This window comes from Artibeus jamaicensis, unplaced genomic scaffold (assembly GCF_021234435.1).
Source record: "Artibeus jamaicensis isolate MK-2021 breed Jamaican fruit bat unplaced genomic scaffold, CSHL_Jam_final scaffold_369, whole genome shotgun sequence".
Lineage (NCBI taxonomy): Eukaryota > Metazoa > Chordata > Mammalia > Chiroptera > Phyllostomidae > Artibeus > Artibeus jamaicensis.
Window position 1 is genome coordinate 17,482,855 of NW_026522042.1, and position 6,378 is coordinate 17,489,232.

General features: G+C 34.6%; 1 non-coding gene across 1 annotated transcript; it reads left to right on the plus strand.

Moving 5' to 3' along the window:
- The first annotated feature begins 3,431 nt into the window (after positions 1-3,431).
- On the plus strand, positions 3,432-3,533 carry LOC119049399 (U6 spliceosomal RNA). Its single transcript, XR_005082512.2, has one exon. It is a non-coding gene; the product is annotated as a U6 spliceosomal RNA (small nuclear RNA).
- The last annotated feature ends 2,845 nt before the right edge of the window (positions 3,534-6,378 follow it).

The following is a 6,378-nucleotide window of genomic DNA, read 5'->3' on the forward strand; positions in this document are numbered from 1 at the left end:
ACATTAATATACATTAATACCCATCAGACTGTCAGCTGATTTCTCAAAAGAGACCTTACATGCAAGAAGGGGCTGGAAAGAAGTATTCCAAGTCATGAAATCCAAAGACCTACAACCAGACTGCTCTATCCAGCAAAGCTTTCATTTAGAATGGAAGGACAGATAAAGTGCTTCTCAGATAAGATCAAGTTCAAGGAGTTCGTCATCACCAAGCCCTTATTATATGAAATGTTAAAGGGACTTACCTAAGAAAAAGAAGATAAAAAAGATGAACAGTGAAAGGACAGCAAACTCAGTTACTAACAACCACACCTAAAACAAAAGCAAACTAAAAGGATAGCAGAAGCAAAAACATAGAAATGAAGATCTCATGGAGGGTTAGCAACAGGGGGGTGGGCGGAGGAGAAGGGGGGAGAAGGTACAGAAAATAAGTAGCATAGATGGTAGGTAGAAAATAGATAGGGGGAGGGCAAGAATAATAGGGGAACTATAGAATCTAAAGAACTTGAGACACGTGGTCATAAACTAAAGGGGGGAATGGTGAGGGAGGGGGTGTTCAGGGTGGAGGGGAATGAAGGGGGGAAATAGAACGACTGTAATGGCATAATTAATAAAATATATTTTAAAAATATACATTAATACACTATTTATACTCTAACAATCTAAGAGAAATATAACACACATATAGAGCAATTGATGGGGGATAATGAATCCGAGTCCCAGAGTCCCAGGCTGCAGGTCTGGAAGATAGCACAGCCGGTGAGGAAGTTGTCAGCATCTTGCAAGGAAGGCTCTTCATAGCCAGGTAGGCAGAAGGGCAGACAAAGTCCTCAGTTCAGCAGGGTAGAGCCTCTGGTGGCCGATGCCAAAAGAGATCAGGGTGGCATGGAGCAGCACTCTGGTGTGTGAAGCTCAGTTGTCTCAGCAGTGGTGTGGAGCCTGTCTCGGTTATATCTTGAAAGTGGTATATCCCACCCTTTTGGGTCCTTTTCATAAATGCCTTGGCAACCCTGGTGCCAAGTGGGGAATTTGCCCAGGAGTTTATGAGTGGTACATGGCTCTTCTGCCTGACACTCCTGCTGGCAAGTGTGGAACTTCTCCAGGAGCTTATCAATGGTTGGTCCCGCTCTGCAGACCTGGCTACTGTGACCACGTGTGCAGAAATCTTATGTGCGTCTCGTTGCCAAACATGTCTGCTCTGACTTACATAATTTTCCTCTTGAACCAGTGTTATGGCTGACTGACAGCCATTTTAGTTCACATAAGTGACTCAACTTTGTTTTATATAATTTGTGTTACCTTGACAGGACCAATGTCATCTTATCCGTCCTGCTCTTCACGCTTCCATGGAGGCACAAAAGATAAAATCATGATAGTTCTCTGGAATGGGGCTTTGGAGGAGGTCACACACTGCTCTTCCTCCTTCAGTAGCTACCAGGATGTTAGTTTTCAAGTCGGCTACAGAGCTGGGTCTTTGGGTTTGGGAACAGAACAAGTGAAACTCCACACAGTGTGTCATTAATACTGAGATTCAGATATATTTTTAAGTAAACTTTCCACAGTTGATGAAAACTTGGTTAATTTCCAGAATTTTGGAAAAGTGCTCTGATCACTTTTGCTACTTCTCCTAATGTTGTTATAGAAGAGCATTTTCAGATATCTTTAACATTTTCACTGACATCCCTTCTTTCATGTACACAGCTAACATATTTTTGTAAATAAATCATAAAAATAGATATTCGTGAGAATGACATAAAATAATGTTAAATTTTAAGTTTAAAAGTTAGTAATTTATGTAACCCAAAGTTGAAATTTTTAAATGACTCTACTGAAACCTTATAATCATTAATATTTTATGTATATTCAACTTCATGTGATATTTAAAACATACTTGGGTAATATATTTATTTTAATAAATTATTAGGTATAAAACTAGGTGAATTATTATAGGAAAATCACGTATTCTACCTAAGAAGATTTAATGAGATGTCATTGTTAACACCCTGTTTAGTCTAATCCTAGTTTTATTCTCCATTAGTCCGGATTTCCTGTTTACCAGTAAAATGCAATTTACTTTTTCCACTAAAAATATTTTAAAGGTAAATTAAATTTAAGATTCTTGTCTCCTTCTCTGTTATTTTTTATTGTTTTTTATTTTTTTCTATGAGAATTACAGTGTATACGAGTAGATCAACAGATACTCTGTGTACCAGTAACTAATGATTGAAAGAGGAGAATCTATTTTTACCATTTGTTTCTTTAGAATCAGGTGAATTGAAGGAATGATTCACAATACTCTGAAAAAGATGAATTTCACTGATAACAAGGAAGAGATGGATGCAGAAGTTATACTAGTCATCTAAACATGGCGATAGATTAATGTTAGAGGCAAAAAATGTGTCTCTGCATATATATCTTTTTTTCATGTTTTGTCTTGGTAGAGAATGAAAGGTAGAGAGAATCTACCTCCTAACACTTTTTTCAGAAGAAAAGATTTTTAAGAACTTTCATTTTTACAAGTAAAACAACACTAATATGTATATTTTACTTGTATTAAATATGTGATTATTGCATTTATTATTCAAAAGAACATTGATAGATTTCTTTCTTTACCTAGAAGTATTATAATAAACTCTTCTTTTTAAATAGTGTTGAATAGTATATACAATTAAAGATTAAAAAATTTTATCAGAGTTTATTGTTCATTATCATCCTCAATCTGTAACTAAAGACAAAAAACATGCAACAGTACATAATATTTTATTAAACTATTATAGTTATAGTATGCATTCCCCACAGTTCCAAAAGCTCTAACATGCTAAAACTTGCCTCTAAATTCATCAGGGCTTATATTATTTAAATATTAACATGCAATTAGGTAAAAACTTTCTTTTAAAAAGAGTACATTAAAAAACACAAGCAAAACTGATTATAAAAGTCTTGCTCTTTTTGAAGGGATTAAACACATAGCTGCATGCCAACGAGAAAACTTGCTTTGAAGAAGAAATATTAGCTTGAAACATTTAATAACAGTAAATATAGAAAAGAAAATCAAAAGAATATTTTATTTTCTACCCTTTTTGCTTATTAGGAATTGTAAATCATGCTCCATGCAATGCCTTTAAGAAAATTATTTAAATATGTGTTGTTTAAAATTTCAGTGTTGAAAGGAAAATCTAGCTCTAAAATTATCAGTTTAGTGTATGTATGTGTTTAGAAACAAATAAAAAGTCCGTTTCATCTCACCATATTGATTAGAAGAGTTTGTAAGAAAAGTACTCTTTACATCATTTCACTCACAATTTTGTGTAGTACCTGATTCTTTTAAGTCATCCTAATTTTAACTAAGTTTAAACTTCTCTAGTGCCTGATTTTCTATCTACTTTGCAATTACTTTTTGCAATATTAACAACTTCAATAGTCATTAGTTGTGCTGGCTTCAGGAGTATTATAAAATGCGAACAATACAGAGAAGATTAGCATAGCCCCTGCCCCAAAATGATGTGCAAACTCACAAAGTGTTTCATTTAAAATAATCAATGATAATAATAATAACAACAAGCACTGACAAAAGTTTCTGTAAGTTTATCAATATTACTTAAATTACAAGATAATTGTAAAAAAGCAGGCTAGAAAATTGAGATTAGGAAAGCTGATCTTATTTATTACACTTCAGAAAGCTACCACAAAATGATTAAAACTCATCCGGGAGGTGAGAGTTGAAGCTTCAAAGAAGATTGAGTCAATTGCATTGTTGTAAGTACAATTCTGTTGACTCAAAGATGGGGAAAGGAACTGGACAGTTGTTTATCTGCTACATTAGAAAGAATATGGAATAATCTAGCTATAGAGCATGGACTTCAAAGTTGACCCTCCTGCCCTTTGAAAGGTTAAATACGTGGCATTAAAGAAGCAATATTGTGAAATGAAAACTATACAACAATGCTGCAAGTAACAATATCAATATTTTTCTTTAAAATTTACAAAAAAGAATTAAAATAATATAACTATTTAGACAGAGAGAGCTAGCATTTATGAGTTGATTGATGTGCACATTCAGTGGTCTTTACACTGCAGTGTGCTCCTTCTCATGTTACTTACTATTTTTATCCTCAGAAAAGAAATGCAGTAACACTGATCTTTTGTAACCACCCACGATTGCTCTAAAATGCATCTCCGGAGCATCTCCATAATGGCTGAAGAAAGAATGGCTAGGAACTGATGATTATAAAACTTAAATGACATAAGATTTCAGGCATAGAACTGCTTTTCAAAAATGCAGATTATCTAGTGATTATAAGAAAAGCATTCAACATGCTTTTTAATAATTATGTAGGTTTCACCAAAGCTGGATTAGAGTCAATTAGCTCTGGGCCATCTAAAAGCTAAATAAATTGTGTCTCCTAACATAATAGAGTTTACTAAGAAAAAGCCATTATATCCTAGCATTAAAAAAAAAACAAAAAACATTCAGAGATACTAGGAAAGCACCTATATCCAAAGGTCTGTTTCCTTCATGTGCCATGGTACTAATAGTAGCCATCACCCTGATTTAGTGTTGTCCTCATAGTATTTTAGTACTTGGAAGAAGCCCTGTTTTTCTCACTTTGTAATTGTGAGTAATTTTTATGAGTAAAGTGACATGGTAAAATGGTACAACTAGCAATAGTCAAAGGAACAGCAGAAAGTTACGCGTACTATTTTTAGTGTATATGTATGTCATTAGCATATAGGCAGATGTGTATATGGATATACGAGTATACAAGTGTATGTGTATTTCATGTATATAATATTGTATATGAAAGCTATCCTTTCACATACATTTACTTTGTATCTTCCAACAACTTTATAAAGACTCATGTTCCTTCTGCAATCTAAGGCCAATCTCCACTTCTGTGATTGGGGTTCTCTACCTACAAATTCTGTTCATTCTGTTCTTCCTGTGTTCAATATTTCCTACCCACTGCTTTGTAACCTGCCAAGTGCCTGGTACAGCAAAGAAAAAAGTCTACCCCTTGTTATTTCCTATTGAAGTGCCATCACTTCCATACTCATTATGACACAGCAGTCACTCCCCACCCTGTATGTCCTTGCATTAACTACATCTCTTTCCTGTTGAACATGTTATTTTTTATCTAACATCACTATCCTTCCCCCTTCCTTCCTTCTTTCCTTCCTTCCTTCCTTCCTTCCTTCCTTCCTTCCTTCCTTCCTTCCTTCCTTCCTTCTTTTCTTTCCAGACTTCACTTCACTAGGGTCTTTTCTACCCTATTTCTCAAATCCATTAATATATTTATTCTTTGGAAAGTATTACATTAGGTGTTGAAAAATTTTTCTACTGATGAAAATAAGCAAAACTAAATCAAGCCATTTTGCATCTCATGCAGCACACATGTGCCTGAGGTCACCTATGCAGCCAGCTTCTTCAAGCAGTTGATGAAAGTAGTTATACATATTTATTTATCACCATTTGCCCCTTCTTCTGTCTTATTACCGAAAAACATACTTTCTGAAAATCAGTAGTGACTTATGTGACACTGAATGCTACTGAAGTTTTTATTGTCCCCCATGTTCTCCTTGAAACCCTCTCCTTTCTTTTCCCTTCTCCAGTTTGGTGGTCTAGTAACACTTCCTCTCAATGCATAGCACCATCACAATTATTTACAATTGAGAACCTAGGAGGCAAATTCAACATCTCTCTGCCTCCTTCCATGTTTATAACAATCCATCAACCTTTCTTCAACATTTTTATTACTTACATATACCTTAAATCAATTAGCATTTCTTCTCTACTAGCTGTCCATTTCCAGCTACCCTAGTCTTTAGTTGAAATACTGTACCCACTTAATGGGATAATTTAGTCTATCTCAGTGTATACAAAGTTTACCCTAACTAAGCTATCTTCTATGTGTCAAGTAGACTCCTTTTATCAAAATTCAGATTCCATTACATTGCCCTCATTTAAAATATTTTCATCAGTCCTTACAATTTTAGAAACTGTGTTAAATTAGAAAACAAGACTAGATAGTTTGACTCTACCTAACTAACTATTTATACTTTTCCAGACATATTCCCAACTTAATCTTGGTGCTCCAGGTAGTACCACATTTATTTTATTCCCTCTTACATTTCCTGTTGGCTCTGACATTGGGCCTTAGCACATGCCCTTCACTCTCAGCTTATAACTCTCTCACTCCTTCCTCCATTTGCCATCTTAATTACCATTCTGTCTTTAATTTAAACTCTATCAGTTCATTAAGTAATTCTTCCTGACCTCCCTGACTATACATTTTCTTCTTAATGTAGCTTTTTTGTCTTTTTAAAAATTATTTTATTGTTGGTCGAGTACAGTTGTCAGCATTTACCCCCCCCACTCTT